Below are 25280 nucleotides of genomic sequence, written 5' to 3'. Positions count from 1 at the left end.
ACATGTATATATAGTTTGCCATTAAATGGATTCCAATTTAGTCACCTATAAGATAGAGTTGTTGTTTTTCAGTGGCCTCAAATTGGTTCTGACTCATAGCAACGCTGTATAGGGTTTCCAACGAGTACTGATTGGTTTGAACTTTCATCCTTGAAGTTGGCAGTCTAGTGCTACACCAGGACTCTAGAAGAGAGAGTCAAATGGTCTTATAGGGTTTCCTAGGCCATAATCTTTGTAGGATCAGATAGCCAGATAGCACTGAACAACAGTAACAAGCCAGAGGTCCCTTAGAAGAAATACTTGGCAATCTAATTCTGAAATATCTGAAGCTCAATGTTGCTCTGCTCATGTAGAGTCACCTTGAGGAGCCAATTCAATTCAATCTAGATTGAGATATAGATCTACATCTTCCCAGAGTGTGGTACTTGAAGATAGTCAGTGTAAATTGGACATCTGACCACAAAATAAGGAGTTAAGTATTGGGCTGCTAACTAAAAGACTGGTGGTTTGAACCCACCACCTGGGAGAAAGATAATGTAGTCTGCTTTTATAAAGATTTACAGCTTCTGAAACTCTATGGAGCAGTTCTACACTGTCCTGTAGGGCCGCCACGAGTCAAAACGGACTCAAGTGCAGTAGGTTCTTAAACCAGACCCTGAAATGCCATATTGCTGTGCTCCAAAACGAAATGGGCCTCTGCAGAGAGCTGTGTAAGGCTGTTTATTTCCTACCGATCAATAGGGAATATTTTGAAGTCCATCTAAAAGCATTAGGGAGCAAAATGTAAAATCTCCTGGAAACAAGCTTTCTATCTATAGATGATATTCCCTAGAGAAACCAATAGGATATTAGATCTGTTCTTGCTATATCCTATATCCCAAAGACCCTCCTAGATGTTTACCTGTTTGTTCCTTATGATAAATGCTCTACAAGGACCCCCCCTTTTCTCCCTCCTGAAAAATCTCTCTCCCTTCCCCCTTTGTCTCTTCTTCCCCTCTCTTTTACTTCCTATGAAATAAGGTTTCATAGATCCATAAAATTAAAGCCAGAAGGAAATCTGCGAGTTCATTTAGTTGCAAACATTAATTGCTGGAGGGGATAATAGAGTCATGTGGTTTGTTTAAGGTCTCCTTGATTGTTGAGGGCAAGTTGGAACTTGCAGTTTTCCATTTGCAGGGCATTCTTTGCCCTTTGAGAGGTCTGCTTTTGGAGAGGTTTCAGAGCTGGTCCCATTTGATGTTCCTGAGTAGTAGGTTTCTAGTCATTTCCTTCTCCTCAAGGCTGTCCTCATCCTTTCTAGGTCAATCCCTTGGCCAAAACCCCACCAACCCTTTGGCACATCATAATCTGCACTGATGTATACGAAGTTAAATTGCCTTGTCACAGTTCTTCTATTTCTGTGTTAGTTTTCTGCTACTGCTGTAACTCCAGAAGTGTGTGACTTGAAAGAACAGAATTTTATTTGCTTACATTTCAGGAGTCTACAAGTCCAAATTCAAGGCTTTGAGTATGGGGAAAACTTCTCTCTGTCAGCTCTGGGAGAAGATCATTGATCCTGATATTCCTCAATTCCTTGGTGATCCTCACATGGCATATATCTTCTCCTCTTTGTGTTTACTTTTGTGTCTAATCTGCTCTTTTGATGTCTCTGAAGTGATTAGGTTTGGATATATTCTATAATGATATGGTATTATTAACATACCAAAGAAAACTCCATTCCCAAGCAGGATTTCATCCCCAGGTATAAGGGTCAAGATTCCAGCATATATTTTGGAGGACCACAAAAAAGTGGTATGGATTCATACCAATCTCTTAACACTTTGTCCCATGATGTGTTTTCTTCCATCTATGTGTTTTGTCCACAAGATCAGCAGTTTGAATCTACCAGTCATCCCATGGAAGAAAGATGAGGCTTTCTTCTCCTATAAAGATATACAGCCTTGGAAATGCTATCCAGGCTCTCTATGAGTTAGAACCAACTTGGTGGCACACTGCCTCCTGTTATGCCCATCCCACTTAAACGGCTACACAATTATCCCTTTTCTACGCTACAAAATTTCACACAATGTTTTTAAATTTAAATTTTTTAGAGTCAGCTGTGCTTTCTTATACTTTTAAAATTCACACATTTCTAAAATTTCCTGGAATTAATTCATTTATTTGATTGATTTTTGGAAATCAGAGCAACTGTGCCTACGGCTAAAGTTACTCCAGAGCTTCAGGCGGAAGCTTTAGAAAGCCATCACAGAAAATGATAACACACTGCTTCAGTGAGGAACATACCGCCAGGATCTCAGCCTAGTAAAGAAATATGTAACCATCAATTGCTTATATGCTCAACGCATTCCGCAGCAACTTTGATGCTCTTTATTGTTAGAACTATAACTAATTTAGTATTTCTGTGAGGAAAATCCTAAAAGAATTGCTATTCTGTCTGCCCACCAGAGGAATTCCAGCCTGCTAAGATGGGACTTATGTCTTTCTTAGAGGGAACAATGACTATATTCAGAAGAGTGGGGCCAGTCTTCAGGATCCAGATGTTACCAGTGAAGGGCAGTGGGGGAAGGAAATGAACTCATCTTGAGACAAGAGAGCCTGGTCACATTAACTCTGCAGAGACAAATAGTTCAGAGTATAACATTGCAAAGTCTCACTTATAGTCTATCTCTTCTGACTTTACCCAAGGAAACTTGCTTCCTAAAGAGAGGAGAGCTTGATTTTATTTCTTAATTTTATGTCGTATTTTACCGTATCATGGAGCTTAACTATGCTTATTTACTTATTGAGATTTATTTACTGTTTTCTGTGTAACAGTCACTGTGCTAGACTTGGATCAGTAGTGGAGAATAAGAAACCTGGGTCCTGCTCTAATGGTTCTTCTGCCTAATGCAGTGTTTCTCCAACTACAGCCCACGGTTTCCTGCTTCTAAATCTCTGAGGTGCTCAGAGCGCACTGCAGACTTTCAGGGTCAGAATCTTCAAAGGGTGTGCTGTAGAGTTGGGTTTTAAGCAAGCATCCCAAATGATTCTTAAACAGGACATAGTTTGAGAAGTTCTGGACTAATATACTATTATGTTATTGACTTTGGTGTCTTTGTGTGTGTTTATGTATGTCTGTGTATATTTGCGTACGTGTGTGTTTGTGTTGCATCCTTTAGACAATGCACTCCTTAACAGCAAAGATCTTTTGCTGTCTTTCCTGTCTTCCTTTGAGGCCAGCCAGTTCCTTGCTGTGACACAGCAGGACTTAAGGGCATACTTTTTGAATAAGTACATAAAAAATAATGTATTTTTTGTATTTCTCTCTGATGGGTGGACATGTAATAAGACTTTTTCTATACCAGATATTTGGGTATACTAAAACTATTTTCTGTTTTGGTTTAAGGTGAATCAATGACTAGTTTCATAAGTAATTCTTTAGAAGAAAGGGATCGACAAAGACACATTTACTAAGCCATTGCTTTTATTAAGCTCTTTTTAATATGATTACAAGTATGTTGTTGTTGATGTCAGGTACCATTGAGTCTGAACCGACTCATAGTGACCCCATGTACAGCAGAAGGAAACAATGTCCGATCCTGGGCCAACCTCACTACCGCTGCCACACTTGACGACATCAATGATGCCACCTGGCCAATCCATCTCCTTGGGGGCCTTCCTCTTTTTCTCTGACCCTCCACCTTACCCAGCATGACATCCTTCTCCAGCGACTGTTCCCTCCTGACAATATGTCCAAAGATTACAAGTATAGCACTTCAAATACTCTTTAAAGCATAACCTTCATTCGATTATTTAGAAAAAGAAATTCATTTATAAGCAATTAGGAAGGATACTTGCTCTTCAAAGAAATGTATACTGAGAACCATGTTTATCTTTCATGTGGCTTTAGAGTAGCTCATTCCAAAAATGGATACCCAAAGTGCCATTTTGCCGTGGTGTAAATTAAAGAGTACAGAATTCTTCTAATGTGCCCAGCTGTTAACCTAAAGATTGGAGAGTTGAATCCACACAGAGGTACCTCAGAGGAAATATTTGGCAATTTCATTTCTGAAATGTCAACTATTATAAACCTTCTGAAGCACAGTTCTACTTTGACACATGTGTGGACTCACCCTGAGGAGCTGATTCAATTCAATCTGATTATATCTAAATTGAGATATAGATTTAAATTTGCTTATTTTGACAATCACTTCTGATTAGTTGTTAAAATAACTTAGTTTGTTTTTAAATGAAAGCAACCAATTCTGTGCAAGGATTAACAGGGTTGTGAAATGTTCCTTCCCCCTCAGTTATCCTCCCTGTTCATATGCCAAAAGGAGAGAGATGTAACAATAATTTTGAAATAGACTCTTCAGAAGAAGTTGCATAGACTGGAAGCAAAGAGCTGGATAGAGTACACTTAGACCCCATCATCCTTCTAAGAACATTAATCATATTAAGAGTGGAGTTGGTATGATTTGTGAAGAGGATTTCTTTTTAGAATGAGTTTAGTGAGAAAGACTTCTGTTGAATGGGCTTGGTATGTGTCTAGAACAGTTGGGACACTTAGTTGGGGCCAGATTTCTAACTTCTGCCAGGTGTGTCAAAGGAGAGGTAGCTGCCCTGAATGCTCAGAGCTTTCAGATCAAAGACTCTATGTGTTTGCCATGGATCAGCATGGGCCACTGAAAACCACAAGACAGTAATGGGTCTGATTAGGTCCTGTCAATAGAATCTTCTGGAAGTGAGTAGAGGACTCAGGAAAGAAAAGCAAAGAGCTCCTTGACTCTGTTAAAGTGAGACTTTTTACCTAGGTCAAATATGTAGGTCAGCTGTTTCTGCAAAAAGAGATCTCCAAAGAACTCACAAGAAATACCTGTTAGGACCTCTTCACAAGAATATCCATCGTTGGATTGATGTTGTTGCTGTACCATCAAGTCAGTACTGACTCATAGCAACCCTATGTACAACAGAACAAACCACTGCCCAGGCCTGGCCCAACCTTACAATTGTTGCCATGCTTAAGCCCATTGATGCTGCCACTTTGCCAATCCATCTCAATAGAGGGTCTTCCTCTTCTTCTCTGATGCTCCACCTTGTTGTTAGGTGCCATCAAGTCAGTACTGACTCATAGCAACCCTATGTACAACAGAACAAACCACTGCCCAGGCCTGGCCCAACCTTACAATTGTTGCCATGCTTAAGCCCATTGATGCTGCCACTTTGCCAATCCATCTCAATAGAGGGTCTTCCTCTTCTTTGATGTTCCACCTTGTTGTTAGGTGCCATCAAGTCAGTACCGACTCATAGCAACCCTATGTACAACAGAACGAAGCACTGCCCAGTCCTGGGCCAACCTCACAATTGTTGCCACTCTTGGCCCCATTGATGCTACCACATTGCCAATCCATCTCATTGGGGGTCTTCCTCTTTTTCTCTGACCTTCCACCTTACCAAACATTGTACCCTTCTCCAGAGATTGGTCCCTCCTGACAATATGTTCGAAGTATGAGAGATGAAGTTTGGCCATCCTGGCCTCCAAGGAGCACTCTGGCTGCACTGCTTCCAACACAGATCTGTTGGTTCTTTTGGCAGCCCATGACACTTTCAATATTCTCCTCCAACACCATAACTCAAATGTATCAGTTCTACTATGATCTTCCTTATTCACTGTCCAGCTGTCACATGCATGTTGTTGTTGTTGTAAAGTGCTGTTAAGTCAGTTCCTACCCATAGTGACCCTGTACAGGGTTTCTGAGGAGCAGCTGGTGAGCTTGAACCTCTGATGTTGCAGTTCAAATGGCTTTGCACATACATATGAAGTTATTCAAAATATCATGGCTTGGATCAGGCATACCTTAGTCCTCAAACTGACATCTTGCTCTTCAACACTTTAAAAAGGTCTTCGGCAGCAGATTTGCCTAATGTAATATGTCCTTTGATTTCTTGACTTTTGCTTCCATGAGTGTTGATGGTTGATCCAAGAAGAATGAAGTCTTTGACAACTTCAATCTTTTCTGTTTGTAAGAATGTTGTTTATTAGTCTAGTGGTGAGGATTTTTATTTTCTTTACATTGAGATGTAATCCATACTGAAGGCTGTGCTCTTTGATCTTCATCAGTAAATGTTTATGTCCTCTTCACTTTCAGCAAGCAAGGTTGTATCATCTGCATATTGCAGGTTGTTAATGACTCTTCCTCCAATCCTGATGCCACGTTTTTCTTCACAGAACCCAGTTTCTCGGATTATTTGCTTAGCATACAGGTTGAATAAGTGTGATGAAAGAATACAACCCCATTGCACACTTTTCTTAATTTTAAACCATTCAGTGTTTCCATATTCTGTTTGAACAACTTCCTCTTGGTCCATGTACAGATTGCTCATGAGCATAATTAAGTGTTCCAGAATACTCATACTTTGCAGTGTTGTCCATAGCTTGTCATGAGCCACACAATCGAAAGACTTTGAGTAGTCAATAAAGCATAGGTAAACATCTTTCTGGTATTCTCTGCTCTCAGCCAAGATCCATCCAACATTAACAATGATATCTCTCATTCCACGGCCCTTCTGAATCTGGCTTGAACCTCTGGAAGTTCTCTGTCAATGTATGCTTGCAGCCATTTCTTTATTACCTTTAGGATAATTTTACTCACATGGGATATCAAAGATATTGTCTGATGATTTCTGCATACCATTGTGTCACCTCTCTTTGGAATGGGCACAAATATGGATCTCTTCCAATCTATTGGCCAGATAGTTGTTTCCCAAATTTCTTGGCATAGATGAGTGAGTGCCTCCAGTACTGCCTCACTTTCTTGAAAGAGTTCCATTTTGATTCCATCAATTCCTGGTGCCTTGTCCTTTGCCAATTCCTTCAATGAAACTTGGATTTTTCCTTCAATATCATTGGCTCTTGATCATATGCTACCTCTTGAAACAGTTGAACATCAACCATTTCCTTTCGGTACAGTTACTCTGTGTATTCCTTCCATCTTATTTTGATGCTTTCTGTATCAACCCTCCACCTTACCAAACATGATATCCTTCTCTAGTGACTGGTGCTTCCTGACAATATGTCCAAAGTATGAGAGATGAAGTCTGGCCATCATGGTCTCCAAGGAACACTCTGGTTTCATTTCTTCCAACATAGATCTGTTTGTTCTTTTGACAGCCCATGGTACTTTCAATATTCTCCTCCAACACCATAGCTCAAGTGCATCAATTCTATGCCTTTCCTTATTCACTGTCCAACTTTTGCATCCATATTCTAGTCAAATAAAAAATGTCTCTGCCCATATGTATATTTATCTTTCCTGCCCTTGTTCAGCAAAGAGCTCTGGTAGTGTAGTGTTCACTGGTCGGGCTGCTAACCTCAAGGTCAGCAGGTTGAAACTTCCAGCCCTTCCCTGGGAAAAAGATGAGGCTTTCTGTTCCTGTAAAGAGTTACAGCCTCAGAAACCTTATACAGGCTTTTAATGAGTCAGAACCAACTCCATGGCATATAACCACCACCACCACCACCACCATACGTGTTCAAGAGCAAAAACGTCTGCCTGAGGACCAAGGTGCGACTAATGCAAGCCATGATATTTTCAATAACCTCATGCGCTTGTGAAACTTGGACAATGAATAAAGAAGGCCATAGAAGAATTGTATTTGAGTTATGATTTTGGAGGAGAATATTAAAAGTACTATGGACTGCCAAAAGAACAAACCAATCTGTGTTGGAAGAAGTACAGCTAGAATGCTCCTTAGAAACCAGGATGGGCACATTTCATCTTTCATGTTGTTGTTGAGTACCTTCAAGTTGGTTCTGACTCATAGTGACCTGTATAGGATTTCCAAGGAGCGGCTGGTGAATTTGAACCACCAACCTTGTGGTTCAAACCAACCTTGCAGTCGGGCGCTTTATCCCACAGCATCACACCAGGACTCATACTTTGGACATATTATCAGGAAGTATATGTGTCTTCTCTGGAGAAGGACATCATTTTAAAACTAAGAATTACCAGAAAAGTCAGGACATTCATTCTTCCATTCATCAACAGGGGAAGGAACTACATTCTCAATAAATTTTTTAAAAAGATAGTGGGTCACATACATACCAGGTTGCATTCTGATTATACCCTATGAGCTCTTGGTTGTTAAATACTTGGTGCTGTAGTAAAGATCAAATATGATGACCTGTATAGATCATAGATTTTTCATTTACTAATTGTAAGTAATAGAAGACTGTCTTAAAAAGATCTGAAACATTCCTGGAAGTAATTGATAACTCAAAAAAAGGAAAACAAAGAGAAACATTGCATTTGACAATTAGTACAAATATTATTGACTATGCAAAAGCTTTCGATTGTGTGGATCATGACAAACTATGGACAACATTATGAAGTATGAGTATTCCGGAACACTTAATTTGTACTCATGAGGAATCTGTACCTGGACCAAGAAGCAGTTGTTCAAACAGAACATGGGAACACTGAATGGTTTAAAATTAAGAAAGGTGTGCAGCAAGGTTGTGTTCTTTCACCATACTTATTCAAACTGTATGCTGAACAAATCTTCCGAGAAGCTTTGTTCTATGAAGAAAAATGTGGCATCAGGATTGGAGGAAGACTCATTAACAACCTGCGATATGTAGATGATACAACCTTCCTTGCTGAAAGTGCAGAGGACTTAAAACATTTACTGATGAAGATCAAAGAGCACAGCCTTCAGTATGGATTACATCTCAATGTCAAGAAAACAAAAATCCTCACCACTGGACCAATAAACAACATTCTCATCAATGGAGAAAAGATTGAAGTTGTCAAGGACTTCATTCTTCTTGGATCAACTATCAACACTCATGGAAGCAGCAGTCAAGAGATCAGACAACGTATTGCATTAGGCAAATCTGATGCACTAGGCCTTTTAAAAGTGTTGACGAGCAAAGATGTCAGCTTGAAGACTAAGGTGTGCCTGACCCAAGCCATGGTATTTCCAATAACCTCATATGCATGTGAAAGCTAGACAGTGAATAAGGAAGACCATCGAAGAATTGATGCCTTTGAGTTATGGTGTTGGAGGAGAATACTAAAAGTGCCATGGGCTGCCAAAAGAAACACTAAGTCTGTTTTGGAAGAAGTGCAGCCAGAGTGCTCCTTAGAGGCCAAGATAGCCAAACTTCGGCTCTCATACTTTGGACACATTGTCAGAAGGGAACAGTCACTGGAGAAGGATATCATGTTTGGTAAGTTGGAGGATCAGAGAAAAAGAGGAAGACCCCCAATGAGATGAATTGGCCAGGTGGCAGCATCGATGGACTCAAGTGTGGAAACAGTAGTGTGGTTGGCCCAGGATCGGACATTGTTTGGTTCTGTTGTGCATAAGGTCGCTATGAGTTGGTGCTGACTCGATGGCACCTAACAACAACAAACATTATGGGCATGAAACACAAGTGATAAGAACATAAATCAGACTCCTCAAAATTTCATCCATGTTTCTGTGTGGCCTTGTTTAGACTTTTGCAACATAGTCAAGGGATTTTTAGAAACTTTTTTTTTTTTTTTTACCCAAAACAGAGTAAAAGCTATGAAATTGCCTTTTAAAAACCCACCTATAAAAAATAAACCTGAAACACTATAAGCTCCCCTTAAAAAATATGATGGTGTAAACATTATGGATGCCTTATTGGTCATCAATACCTAAACGTCACATTGCTTTTAATAATAAATGAGAATGATATAAATATACCAAATACAAGTGCATTATCCTAAATAAAACCAGTAAATTTGAGGCTTGATATAAAAATGAAATATAATAATGGAACAAAGTTTAGATTGTTCGTATCACAAGTGTAGTATAACGTTAAACTGGCAAAAGGGAAGAGAAATTAATTACATTTTAGAAATACTATTTATCCTTCTTTTACTGCACATTTTACAGCCACTTCTCTAGAACTCTTAAATTTGGACCTGATTCATTGTTCCTAGGTCTGCAAAGAAGCTTAACTGGGCCAGGCAGCTAAATCCTTGTCAATCAGGCTGTAGTTTGAGTGTGGTGCTCTGTATGACATGTTTTCTTCCCACCACTAACCCTTCTGGTCTCCATTCTCCCCTGTTTCATCTATCACTCCCCTGAGTTGTCATTCAAAGTAAAAATCAACTTTTCCTTGGAGAAAAAAAATCTCCTATTGTAGTCTTGGTATGGTGCTATGGGGTAAAGCACAGGACTTCAAGGTCAGTTTGAACCGCAAGGTCGGTGGTTCAAATTCACCAGCTGCTCCTCAGAATCCCTATACAGGGTTGTTATGGGTCAGAACCAACTGGACAGCACTTAATCACAACATTGTTATCTGATGTATAATATTTAAGTCTTTCGTTTCCCAAATTTTGGACATGTAGAGTGTCAAGGTCCCAATCACTTGCATTACTTCTCCCTAATGTATGCTACTAATTGTCTTATGGAATGTTTAATGCAAGCTTTTTTTTCAAGGGCTAGGGTGTGTTGAGTTAACGCTTCCTTCTAGAAGTGCTTTGGATATTTGCGAAGCCCTTTTATTGATTGCAGTTATTAATGACAAATCTATGACCTGTGGTACTTTAGAGTGTGACTGCAGGCATTTGACATTCCACTACATCCTGCTTCCCTTCATTCTCACGCATTCTGCCTTTGAGTGGCTCTTTGGCTTTGGCCTTACCTGTACTCATAGTATGCGGATCATATAATTTCCTCTGCCTGGGATATCCTTCTCCATCCCAGGTCCTATGTGTTGAACATTATAGACCCAGTTCACATATCACTTTCTCTGGAGTTTTCTATGATCTCACCCCCTCTTTCCAAGAATGCTTGCTCCCTCTCCGTTGGTCTCAGAGCATATTATACACTCTTCTTACTCAGTAGCTTTCTTCTTTTTTACTTGTCTACCTTTCTTTGCAGACTCTGAATTTTATGATGACAGAATTGTGCTGCATTCGCTTATTTAGGGCATATAATCTAGTGTTTTGTGTGTTGCTTTAGCACATAGGAGACAAGTAATTCATTTCTCTTTGTGTTACAAACCATTATAGTAGTGAGCACTTTCTCTTTGTTACATAGTCAGATTGATCCAGTGAACTAGAAAGTATTTGTTTCTGGGTGCCTCACCTGGACACCACTTTATGTTGTGTTTCGGGCTCTTTGCAGATGTTCATGCATGGAGTCACATTCACCCCAACCCTGACTTCTCCCATAACCTGTTTTCTTCACAAATACAGTAAATTGAATTTGACTTAACACCTCACATCCTTACATTTCTGAGCCAGGAACACTTTCATTGCAGTATGCCCCATCAAGCAAGAGGCCAACCAAAGGTACCAGTTTTTTAGGACTTACATCTATGACCAATTGCTTTTATTTGTGTTTCTGAGGACTCATTTCCTTAGTAGATCATATAATCTACCTGTGAAACTAGTCCATCATATGTAACTTTTCCTATTGATAAAATATTCAGCCTGACTTAAGCAGACATAGCTTTAGAATGGTTTGTGCTGTTAACTTGGTTTGCAGGCTTAATTACATTAGAATTATGTTGTATAGCAGGGGTTTTATAGCCAAATTTGATAAAGAGAAATATAAACTGAGGCGACACAAAGGCTGAGCTCTTGTCATGTTAAGCAATTGGTATTTACAGAAGGACAGGAAACCTCATTGGTTTTTTTTTGTTGTTGTTTGTTTGTTTCGCTTTGTTTTCATTTACAAATGTTTAATTCCAAGTGGCAATAAACTATTCTTGTGGCAAAATTAAAAAGGCAAGGAAATCATTATCATGAAAGTCAGTATATTACTTCCCTGAAAAAAGTCACTCATTTGAAAATGTTGATTATTGCATGTAAGCCTAGAAGCTTAGCTTATGCTGGCCATGAAAATTTAGGTACTAGTGATATAATTTAACAATACAAAGTCATAATACAATTCTAAATAAGGAAAATGTTTCATTCATCCATAACTCTTTGATTCAATACACTTAGTTATTTTAAATATACTTCTTTTTAAAATTTTTATTATGGATTATGTGATAGTTTGCAGAGCAGATCAGTTTTCCATTCAGTAATTCATACTCATTTTGTTCCATCTCATTTATTGCAAACCCCACAAACCAATGCCACTTATCGCACTTATTCCATGTGTTTTGTTTCTATTCCTAATCCTGTCCTAACCTTTCTGAACTTTCTCTAGAGTAAATACTGCCCTTTTGTTCACAAATTGTTGGTTATTCTTAGGTGTGCATTATTGTTAGTGTTATTACTTCCCTTCTTTGTTCTTGTTATTGGATGTCATGAAGTTTGGGTCAAGGATCTGACTCATAGTAACCCTTTGCACCACAAAATGAAACACTGCCCAGTCCTTCTCCATTTCTCTAAATTGTTATGTTTGAGCCCATTGCGTGGCCACTGTCAAACCATCTTGTTGGAGGTCTTCCTCTTTTTTGCTGACCATTCTCACTTCTAAGGAGTATTCTGGCTGCACTTCTTCCAAGATAGATTCATTTGCTCTTCTGGCAGTCCAGGATACTTTAAATATTCTTTGCCAGCACCACAATTCAAATGTGTCAATTCTTTCATGGTGTTTCTAATTCATTGTCCAACTTTCACATGCAAATGAGGGAATTGAAAATACCATGATTGGGGCAAGCACACCTTAGTCCTCAAACTGACATCACTGCTCTTGAACACTTTAAAGAAGTCTTGTGCATCACATTTGCTTAATGCAATACATCATTTGATTTCTTGACTGCTGCTCCCATGAGTGTTGATTGTAGATCCAATCAAAATGAAGTCTGTCAACTTTAATCTTTTCTCTGTTTGACATGTTGTTATGTATTGGTCTAGCTGTGAGGATTTTTGTGTTCTTTACGATGAGGTACAACCCATACCAAAGGCTGTAGTCTTTGATCTTCATCAGAAATATTTTAAGTCCTCTTTGATCCAGCAAGCAAGGCTATAGTATCTGTATACTGCAGTTTGTTAATGAATCTTCCACCAATCATGATGCCATGTTCTTCATAAATCCAGCTTTTTGGATTACTTGTTCACCATACATATTAAATAAGTATGGTGAAAGAATACTGCCCTGCACACTTTTCATGACTTTAAACCATTCATTATCCCCTTGTTCTGCCTCTTGGTCTATGTACAGTTTCCTCATGAGCACAATTAAGATTCTGGAATGCCCATTCTTTGTCGTGCCATCTATAATGTTTTATGGTCCACACAGTCAAACGTCTTTACGTAGACAATAAAGCACAAACAAACATCTACCTGGTATTTTCTGCTTCAGCAAAGATCTCTCTGTTGTCAGCAATGATATGTTAGTTCCATGTCTTCTTCTCAATCTGGCTTGAATGTCTGGCAGTTCCTTGTCAATGTACTGCAGCAACCATCCTTTAATTATCTTCAGCACAATTTTACTTGCATGCAATAATGATCTTTTTTAGATGGTTTCTACATTACTTTGTTGTTGTTTTTAAGTATGATTGAATTGGTTCCAACTCATGGTGACCCTGTGTAGGTTTTCCAAGGAATGGCTGGTGGTGAGCTTGAACCTTGCAGTTCGAACAGACCTTATAGTCTAGTGCATTAACCCACAGTGCCACACCAAGACTCCTTATGTTACGTGGTTCACCTCTGTTAGGAATGAGCACAAATATAGATCTCTTCTAATAGGTTGGCCAGGTTTTCCAAATTTCTTGGCATAGCTGAGTAAGTGCTTCAAGTGCTGCATCAGTTTGCTGGAAGATTTAAAACTTTGTATTCCATAAATTCCTGGTTCCCTGTTTTGTGCCAGCGCCTTCAGTTCAGCTTGGACTTTTTCCTTCAGTACCATCAATTCTTGATCATATGCTACCTCTTGAAATGGTTGAATATTGACCATTTCTTTTTGGTACAGTGCCTCTGTGTATTCCTTCCGTTTTCTTTTGATACTTTTTGTATCAATCAACATTTTGTCCATACAATCCTTCAATATTGCAAGTCAAGGCTTGAATTTTTTCTTCAGTTCTTTCAGCTTGAGAAATGCTGAATGTGTTCTTCCCTTTTGACTTTCTAACTCCACATCTTTGCACATTTCATTATAATACTAGAATTTGTCTTCTCAAGCTGCCATTTAAATTTTTATGTTCAGCTCTTTTGCTTCTTCATTTCTTTCAGTCACTTTATATTTATATTCTCTGTGCTCAAGAACAAGTTTCAGAGCCTCTTCTGACATCACTTTTGTCTTTCCTGTCTTTTTAGTGACTTTTGGTTTTCATTGTGTACAACGACCTCTCACAACTTTTCTGGAGATGGTTTCTAAATTCAGGCAGAATATCTTCAAGGTCATATTTTGGCTTTTGTTGATTTGTTTTAATTTTCTTCAGCTTCATCCAGAACTTTCATATGAGCAATTTGTAGTCTGTTCCACGGTTGATCCTGGCCTTGTGGTTGATGATATTGAGCTTTTCTACTGTTTCTTCCTACAAATAGTAGTAGTCAGTTTGATTCCTGTTCATGCCATCTGGTGAGGTCCATGTGTATAGTCATTTTAAAATTGTTTAAAAAAGTTATTATTAATGGATAAGTCATTGGTCTTGAAAAATTCTATCATGCGATCTTCAGAATAATTTCTATCACTAAGGCCATATTTTTCAACAACTTATCTTTCTTCTTTGTTTTCAACTTTCACATGCCAATCACCAGTAATTATCACTTCATCTCTATTGCATGTTTGATCAATTTCAGAATGAAGCAGTTTGTATAATTCTTTAATGTCCTCATCACTGACTTTAGTATTTGGTGTGTAAATTTGAGTAATAATGGTATTACTGGTCTTCCTTGTGTTGTTGGTTTGTTAAGTGCCAGTAATTCAGTACCAATTCATAGCAATCCTGTATAGGGTTTTTGAGGAGCAGCTGGTGGGTTTGAACCACCATTCTTGTGGTTAACAGTCCAGCGCTTATCTTATAGCACCAGGACTCCTGGTCTTCTTTGTATGTGTATAGATATTATCCTAATGCAGACAGCACTGTCCTTCAAGAGAGATCTTGAAATGCTCTTTTTGACAATGAATGCGATGCCATTCCTCTTCAATTTAATGTCCCTGGTATAGTTAACCCTATGAGCTTGGAATTTAGAATGTCCAATACCAGTCTATTTCAGTTCATTAATGCCTAGGATATTGATCTTTAGGCATCACAATTCATTTCTGACAACTTCCAATTTTCCTGAATTCATAATTCATACATTCCATGTTCTGATTATTAATGGATGTTTGCAGCTGTTTCTCCTAATTTTGAATTGTGCCCCATCAGCAAATTAATGTCTTGAAAATTGAAAATGAATGTCAGATCATTATGGTCAACTCTACTTTGAGGAGGCAGCTATTCCCCAGTCATATTTTGAGTGCCTCCCAACCTGAGGGGCTCATTATATCTGACAATGTTTCACTGCTCTCCTTAAGAATTTCAGTGACTAACCATTCTGAAGACGCCCACCTCTCCTTCTTCCTAGTTTATCTTAGTTTGGAAGCTCCACTGAATCCTGCCCACCCTGGGTGACCCTGCTGGTATTTAAAATACTGGTGACAAAGCTTCCAGCATCACAGTAATACATAAGCCACCGAAAAAGTCAAACTGAGATAAGTGATGGGTTTCCCTTATAGACTTATCTATTGTCTGACTAGAGTCCTGGTGTGAGACCGTGGGTTAATGCACTGGACGTCAAAGCCAGTTTAAACTGTGAAGCCCGCAATTCAAACTCACCAACTGCTCCTTGGAAACCCTATACAGGGTCACTATAGGCCAGAACTGACTGGATGGCACTTAACAACAACAATTGTCTGACTGAAAATTGAGCCACAGGAATTCCCTTCTAGACCTTAGGCATTTCACCAGTCTGTATCCAACCAGTGATTCAGGTCGTTTTGATGACTTTGAGGGGTTTTTCCACATTTCTCTCTCACTCTATCCACAGCTTTTTAATATATCCCCCTCATGGCAGTTGATAGGAGTAGCAGTGCACCATGAAGTTCTTCTAATTTCAGGGTCATAGAGACTGATGGTCACCTGGTCCTTAGTCTATTGCACTAGTAGTTTCCACGTACCTTCAATTCTCTTCACTGTCCTTTCCTGTGGACCTGATAGACCAATAATTGCACATTAGATGGCCACTTGTGACCTTTTAAGACCCCAGCCACTACTCACTGAAGTGGGATGTTAAACAGTGTCTTTGTGGATTATGTTATTCCAGTTAACCTTGGTATCCCCTGGAGACTATGGTCCTGAGACCCCATGTTTAGTGACTCATTCCATCAAGTGTTTGGTCTAAGATGTTTTCATAACTTTGCCCTTTGTATACTCCACCATAATCATGAATATATTTGCAGCAAGGGTAAAGGACATCTCTTAAATGACTTTGTCATTCTCTTCTTTTCTTTGTAATATTTTATCAGAGTTGTGATGTTAAGTTAAATATAAGAAATCTTTTAATAAATCAAATCAATCTGAACCCTTTCATATGTTCTTCATTCACTTTTTTACCTCTTCTATATTCTCTCTTCCAGAAACCATTTGGGTAATTCGTTCATCTATCTTAATTTAGCAGATATTTCTGAATTATCTAACTGATCAAGCAATATGCTAAATGATGTGGGCAATTAAACTAAAATCCTAAGACTTTGTTCCTGATCTCAGAAACCTTCTGAAATTGAAATGTAATAAATTCATATATTTGGGTAACTATAACTCATGAAAGGTGTGTCATAAATATAACAAGGATGAATAACATGGAACAATTAATAGATCTTCTAAACTAGACAATCCTTAGTATTGTAACACATTTTCCAAACTATGTCACATATAATATTAAATATCTTCCATACAAAAAACATTTCCTCAAATAAGACCAGAATAGCAGATCCCCCAATTAGCAATTCACAATGCATGTAGTCATACTAAAGACTGGGGAACAGTGTTTCTGAGGCTAGCAATTGGGGCACAAGAGTTAAAGAAAGCCCTACTCTTTTGCACCATTTATAATGTGTGGCACTTTCTTTTTTGGGAGTGGGGCTTAAAATAGAGATTCTGGAAAATTCTGCAATGAATGTATATGTTTAACTTGATTTTGCTCATGCTTTCCAAGATTATTTGATTATGGAATCCTTTTGTGTGTCATTGTAGGCTAAGCACTGGACTGCTAACTCCAAGGTTAGTAGTTCAAACCCACCAGCCACTCCTCTGAATTCTATATAGGGTTGCTATGAGTCAGAATCAACTTAACAAGAACAATAACATTCAAAGAGAGACTAGTATCTAAGGGGGGAAAACATTAAGAGAATATTAATTTGGAGGCTTAGCTGAAAACAGATTGTAGTTTTATAACTAAATAGAAGTTTCTTTGAATTGTTAAAAACCCTGTCAGTTCTTGTATTTATGACATAGCATGAATCAGCTATTAGGGTCTATTGAGCCTTAGAAAGTAATCACAGATCTGCCTTTTGTTCTTCTTAATCTAGAAGTTCAAATCACATCCTCTCGAGGTATCTTTTTGCATAAATGAGTCCCCCCTCTAGAAAGGAGCTTTTCCTTCTACTTGTGAGTATTTATGCGCACTTTATATTATAAGAGTCTATCACAGCTTTCTTCGTTCCCTTTTTAAGTGATTTCATAAGCTACTCCCTTTCCATTCTCTCTTAAAAAAACACCCAGATCTAAGCCATTTTCTTTTAGCTGCCCTCTCAGTTTACTGTTTCCATCCAGCAGGAAATGCCTAGAAGCTACTTTCTCATCTTTCTACCTCCATTACTCTTCACCACTTCACTCCTTCACCTTCACCCTCCGCCTTTTGTACCAGTCCAGGGCAGTTGGCTGCTAGAAATCAACTAGGAGTTTTTCTGATTGTTTTTCTTTTTCTCACTTTTTGAATGACTTAAATCTCCTTAAATATCACTCTGAACTCAAAGCTACTGTACTTTCTCCCATAAATGATTTATTCTTTACCTGGATGTCACTAAGGAATCTGGATCCTCCTTCTGAGATCAGGCTTTTCAGTGTGAGACAGTAAATATGTTTCTAATCTCTTTCCTCTTGCCTCCTCATAACATACATTATTCACATTCATCCATGTATATTAATTTTGATTGTACAAAAAGAATCTGCTTAATCTACCTTAAATTAAAAGCCATGTTAGGACAGAAACTATTTCTATTGAACTGGACTCATCAATATTCAGCAACACATTACAAGGAGAGATTGTTAACTTATAATTAGTGTTTTGTGATTTGGCTGTTTTTCTGTAATAAAAATTAGTAAATGGTACCCTTTTCTGAGGAAGACTCACATCAGGTTTTATTATGTCTGGTTCCTAAGGAAACAAGTACTCCAGTATCAGTCCAGTACTTATACTAAATGTCTGTCATATCTCTGACACTTGAATTTCCACTGACCGGTCTCCTTATTCCCACACTTCTGTGTTATCTCCCTTTCCCTACTTATCATTATTTCTCTGCTATCTCAGTTTTTCCACTTGGTTATGTGAAATGTTGTAGTCATCTACTAAGAATGCATGAGGGTCAACTGTGAGCAAAGCAAAACAGTTGTAAGGGATAAGAGAATACCAAAAGCTGTGACATAGTCCATGCTCTTTACCCTTGCCTGCCCTGTTAAACTTAGTGTCGTCGGGGAGATAAAGCATGCACACAGAACAGTTGAGAAGAATTCAGTGCTCACAGGAACAGGATAGACGAGTTTGCTTCAGAGTCCCTAAAAGGGAACGATCAAAAAAACTTTCCCTACCTAGTTGCCTAGACTGGCAAGTAGGTAGGGAAAGTTTTGCAGAGAAAGTGGAATTAGGGTTGATGCTTAGAGAATGGGTAGAATTGGACTTAGTTGGAAGGAGAGGGAAGAGTGTTGGCAGGATTCGAAGCAATATTGGTACTGAAGATACTGATAGAGAAAGAAGGACCAAGGTCTGAGTCTTGGGAGAAAAACTGGATTTCAACTATAGGCCTAACATTTCAATTAGCAGCTTGAATATATATATGGAGCTCTTGTAACGTAGTGGTTATGAATTGGGCTGCGAACTGCAAGGTCAACAGTTCGAAACTACCAGCTGTTCTGTGGGAGAAAGATGAGACATTCTGCTCCCGTAAAGACTTACAGCCTCAGAAACCCTGTGCGGGGTGGTTATGAGTCGGAACCAACTCCGCGGCACACAGCTATAGACATATATATGTATAATTTTTTAAATTCATTCATGTTGGCAAAAGAAGGATACTAGAGAAGTGGTATGGTGAAAGCAGAATTTCAGGGCTGTTAGTCCGCCAGTGATATATGTAAAAGGAGTTAAGGAAAATGGAGCTAAAAGGAGCAAGAACAGCAGAGAGACCAACTGCTGCCATAAGGCAATGATCTCTGGTCTGGTCTAATGTCTGATGGAGGTGGTGTTAAGTTTCCTTGAGTTGATTCAACTCATAACAACTCTGTATAGGGTTTTGAGACCAGTTGGTGGTTTTGAACCACCCACTGGTAAAATCCAGTGCTTATCCTGCAATGACACACCAGGACTCTAATGTCTGGTTCTTATTGTTAAGTGCCATCAAGTCAGTTCCAACTCATAGTGAGCCTGTATAGGGTCTCCAAGAAGCAACTGTTGAGTTTGAACCACTGGCCTTGTGGTTCAAACTGACTTTGTAGTCCAGTGCTTTATTTCACAAATCCATGCATAAATATATTTAATAGCTGTTTTATATTGTATTCTGCAAAATTAAAACCTGAGAGGAAAATTAATGTGATAATAGTGGTGGTGGTAGGTGTGTGCCGTGAAGTCGGTTCCAATTCACAGCGACCCTGTATAGGGTTTCTGATGCTGTAAGTCTTTACAGGAGCAGAAAGCCTCATCTTTCTCCTATAATGTGATAATAAATCACATAATTTATTAAGGAAGTATTTACAAAAGAAAATGGAAACGTATGCAGCATAACAAAATAGCAACCAAGGGCGAAACAAACGTGATTTTCGGCAAAGTTCCCACCTTAGCCTGATCTGAAAGGGGACACACTCTCAAAGATGTCCCAATGTGAGTCACAGGACTGGTCCTTCAGTCTCTGCACCCAGGCATTGTTGGTGGAACATAGGGAAGATAAAGGGAGAAGTCAATTCCCAGCCCCCCCCCCCTTTTTTTTTTAACTTTAGGACAAAATAGCTCAAATAGCCCAAAGTCAGTCATCTGAAGGCAGTCTGAAGTGATTATTTAGAAGCAAAGTACACAGAAGGGTTGTGAGAACAGGCAATATAAATTTTCTCATAAAATCTTAACATTTTCAAAGAATGAGCTTTTAGAAAAGACATCTGATAAGGAGCTAGATAGATGGATAGATAGATAGACAGATAGACAGATAGACAGATAGAAATGAGAGATGTAAAACACTGTAGTTGTGGTTTACCCAGATAATAAATTTTGTGCTGTTCTTGTTTTATAGATAATTTGTCCAGATAATTCAATATCTCATAGTAGGTTCTATAATATCTCTAAAATGTGTTATAAATGAAAGTGGATGGGAAAACAATTAGGCAGGTTTTCATGGGCTAAGTGGGGCAGAGGTAAATAATGATGTATGCACAACCTTGGAACAACAGGGCTCTAGGATATAGGGATTGAGACATGGTTGGAATGGGCGAAAGGGGAGAAATAATGTTAAGATGCTTGGCTGTCTTTTGAATCTTGTTTTTCCTTGCATACAATTATAAAATAGACACTGGAGGGAAAGAGAAAGGAATAGCCAGAAATATCACCATAGAAAGATTGGAAGTCCATCTTCTGCCTATAACTGATTGGAATACCTAAAACGGGGCTACAATGTGCCCAGTGAAGGAGGCTTCCTGGGGAGCCTCTGCATTACATAACACCATAGGTAGAATCCTGAACCATATCCAGAATCCTCCGAGGTGGAAAATTTCCTCTTGAAAGGACAAGCAGACCAGCCTGGAGCAGCTAGAAGAACAGAAGATACTTCTTGAAAGAAAGACTGACAGGAAAAATACAAAACAATATAGGCAGTCCGACTGATTACAAGCACAAGCAAGTTGTTCACCCAGGAAACATCAAGGCAAGTGGTCGGGTCCCCTCAGGGCAAACCCCTTTCCAAGACTAAGACTCAATGGGAATACACACTCTTTAATTGGTGACCATGTTTATCACCGATAGGGGAAGTGAGGGAAAAACAGCAATGAAGCTATGAGCTAAGCCTTACAATGTTCAGTAGACTCTTGTGAACCCAGGTGGATACCTGGTCAGCAGTGTGGCAAGACCTGAGGACTCTTGGACTCAGAGTCAGTAACATAGCCACAGAGGACTAGAGTAAAGCATACAGCTGATAAGAAGAGAAGCCATATGCATAAGAACACCCACACTTGCAGATAATACCCACTTGATCAGAGCTCAACTAGAAGAAGAAAGAAGAGGGAAAAAAAAGAGTAATCTGATACAATTTGATGAACTTGACCTACACCTATGTATGCAGTAGCTCAAAAGAGGGAACAAATCTTTACAGCGAGCATCATCGCAACCCCCTTGATACACAGGATAGACCAGGATGGGCAACTTGGACATTGGCTACTCAAAATGGGGGCGCTACAACGGCAAGAAGTGACTGGCTTACAAGCTTTCAAGAGGGAGCCTAGATCCAAAGGGCATGGAGGAAGGTAGAATCTCACTGAGTAGAATCCAGTCTATCTGGGTGGGGTTGATGAAAGGAGATATGGATAAGTCTCTTGTGATACAATAGTGAACAATTGTTATCAGAACTGATTGTGAAGGTTGGAAATGTAAAGGTAGACATTTTGTAGCAAAAGGAGGGAAGTGATTGACTTTGCAGTCTAGGAGCAGATGTCCCTGGGATCATCAAGGGAGAAGAATGGAGAGTGGGACCCTATCCAGAGAAGCAGTGACACCAGAGATGGAGGAAGAGACAATGATGTGGAGACATGGAGTGGCTGGGGACTGTAGACCCAGAGAGGGAGAGAGGCTATGTGCTGACGAACAGGGTGCACGCTTGCAGTGTATACCCTTTGGTTGGTTGATGATGCATGGAGGGGATTGTAACCATGGCAGTGAAACAATATATGATAGGATGAATGTAAAGCTAATGTTCTTCCATGTAAACTGTCACATAATTCACAATAAAACATTGAAAAAAAAAAAAAAAAAAAAGAAGAAGAAGAAGAACGTAGAGGTTGGACCAAAGAAAGATATGGTAGAATATAGGTTCAGGCCATACTATTTTCCCCAGAAGGGCCCAACACAAGTGCTTTGAAATGCAAACACATGCAAAAGGAATTCCAAGGCTATGGTACTAGAATGTCAACCTAGTACAGAGTTGTGATTTCATAAATGTATGAACTTGGGTTATAAAAAGTAAGGAACTATATGAGTAGACATTGTGTGAACTTGAGCTAAATAAATGTGAATTGATCTTTTAAAAAAATGTGTTGTAAATGTAAATTGTTAAGCACATAACATACATTGCACAAAGCAGCTTTGTTTCATTGGCATGATTTCCACCTCTTCATAGAAATTCCTCTCCATGTGATATAGGCACTTTTCTTGAGAAGTTATGACTAGAATTTAACACAATAAATGGAAGCTAAGTGCACTTGTTAGGAAAATGGGAGTAGGATTGTTAGGCAGTGTTGCATGCCTCTCCATTTGAAACTCATGGTCATAAATTTGAGGTGAGAGCAATCTAAAGTTAGGTGATTTTTGTTTAGTAATAACATTCTGTATCCCAGAAGTAGAGTTGGAAGTTAGCCAAGTAAGTATAATAAAAGGGAAAAGGTTAAGAGAGTTAAATGCTTGCAGGTTAATGATTATGGTGATGGTCCTGGGAATCTAGGCTAGGTACAGAAAATAAAACAACAGGGTCAGTAAATTAACTGGAGGTCTTAATACGGTTAGAAAATTGTTGAATTCTGTGTAATAGGTACATAAACCAAAGTTAATGGTTAGAGAAAAGAATGCTTGAAATTGAGATTGTGGTACAATTTTTCCAGAAGACAAGGTTAAGACCTTGAGAATGGATGGTGTAGGTGAGTTAAAGGAAAAGATCACAGAAACTGAGGACATCAAAGAAATGAAACAAAGAGTATTCCATGGGTGATCCAAGTAGATGCTAAAATTTCCAAGAATGAAACAGACAAATTTGCTGCACAAGACCTCTTTAAAGTGTTCAACAGCAAAGATGTCAGTTTGAGGACTAAGCTGTGCCTGACCCAAGCCATGGTATTTTCATTAGCCTCATGATAGCGTAGTGGTTACGAATTGGGCTACTAACCCCAGGGTCAGCAGTTCGAAACTACCAGCTATTCCATAGGAGAAAGATGAGGCTTTCTGCTTCCGTAGAAATTTACAGCCTCAGAAACCCAGTGCAAGGTTGCTATGAGTGGGTACCAACTCCATGGCACATAACAACAACAATAACATGCATGTGAAAGTTGGACAGTGAATATGGAATACAGTAGAATAATTAATGCATTTGAGTTATGGTGTTGGAGGAGACTATTGAAAAAAACATGGACTACTAAAAGAATAAATAGATAAGTGTTGGAAGAAGTACAGCCAGAGTGCTCTTTGGAAGCCAGGCTGGCCAGACTTCATTTGTCATACTTCAGACATATTATCATGAATCACTGGAGAAGAATATAATGTTTGGTACAGTGGAGTGTCAGAAAAAAGAAGACCCCCAACGAGATGGATTGGCACGGTGGTGGAAGCCATGGGCTCAGGTGTAGTAATGATTGTGAGGTTAGCCCTAGACCCAGTGTTTTGTTCTCTTGTGCATAGGGTCACTATGAGTGGTACTGACTGAATGGTAAACAACAACATTGTGTATTACTGCACATACTGGATATGCTTTTTAACGTTAGAGCAATCTAGATGTGGAAATACACTGATAAATTATGCATATTATTAAGCCTAAAAAACTGTAAACAGTGATATCAGTAGTGTATGACAGAGATATTGACTCTAATACTGATAAAACTGGTAGACTTTGAAATGTGGACTCATCAGAAAACCAGGAACTGGAGGCAACTTTACCTACAGGCCGCCAGGCAACTGGTTACCCAGAACATTGGAAAGAAGGCAGCCTTATTTCAAAGTACTTCCCTTACTTAACAAATGAAGTGCCCAGCATTTCTATAGTAAAGACATTCCTTTGGGTAAAGAATTTACTGAGTCCGTAATTTGGTGTTGAAAGGTTAAAAAGAACATTTACCTTCAATCCCAAATCTTGGTGCAGACTAGTTTGTTGGTTAGACACAACTTTTAAACAAAGGTATAAGAGTAGTGGACATCTTTGAAAAGAAACAGAAGGAGGAGAATGTGGCGTTAGAGCTATGCAGTCTGGAGGGCACTTTTCCTTTTGTATCATTTTACTTCTGATTCGTTCTGCCGTTTGCTGCTAGTATCATCAAATCTGTGAGAGTGATGAAAGGAGGAAGACAGTAAGGAAAGGAGGATTGTTGTTGTTAAGTGCGGCTGAGTTGGTTCCAACTCATAGCAACCCTGTATAGGGTTTCCAAGGAATGGCTGGTGAGTCTGAACCACCAACTTTGAAGTTTAAATTGACCTTGTGGTCCACTGGGTTAGCCGACAATGCCACACCAGGATTCCAAAGAAGGATAGATATCAAGTAAAGTGGGGATGGGTAGAATGGGAGAAGAGCTGACTTGAAAAAAATGAAGATCAGCTAAGTCAATAAAGCATAAATAAGTATTCTTTATGAAAGCAGTTCACCAGGTCTTTCTTCCATGGAATGAGTGAATTCAAACTTACAACCTGTAGCATTTGATCTCAAACCACTTCCATCACCCGGCTAGTCTAGAAGATAACTTGTCTTGCTTATTTCTCTAGCCTCATTTTGCTCTACTCTTCCCTCACCTGCCTTGGCCCAGGCTCTCTGGCTCTCTTTTCATTCCTGGGGTACACCTCTCCCTTCTTTGCTTCCTCCCACCCTTGTGTGAAGCACTGTTCTTCTCGGGCACCAGGCAAGACAAGTCTTAGCCCTTGACCTCGCCCTTGCCCTTGCCCTCAGTGAAACCATCCTTTAAGTTCAACTAAAGTCTTATTTCTGAAAGTCTTTTTTGAGCTCCCATTTTAAATTAGTCCACAATTTATACTCTTTAATAATAGCTGGTGTTTTACAGCACTTTTCACAGTTTGCAATTATACACGTATTTGAATGCTCATGTGTTTTCTCTCTCTTTCTCCTTCTAGCTTGAAGCTCTGTGAAAGCATATTAGTTTAGTTAAC

The 25280-nt window shown here is 39.0% G+C and overlaps 1 protein-coding gene across 1 annotated transcript in view; it reads left to right on the top strand.

Annotated features, from left to right (window-relative positions):
* Positions 1-25280, top strand: part of ITGA1 (integrin, alpha 1) — a 182509-nt gene that overhangs the window by 57570 nt on the left and 99659 nt on the right. The gene's annotated exons all lie outside the window — the stretch shown is intronic.

Source organism: Chrysochloris asiatica, unplaced genomic scaffold (genome assembly GCF_000296735.1).
Source record: "Chrysochloris asiatica unplaced genomic scaffold, ChrAsi1.0 scaffold00082, whole genome shotgun sequence".
Classification (NCBI taxonomy): domain Eukaryota; kingdom Metazoa; phylum Chordata; class Mammalia; order Afrosoricida; family Chrysochloridae; genus Chrysochloris; species Chrysochloris asiatica.
This window is presented reverse-complemented; position numbering and strand designations above follow the sequence as displayed.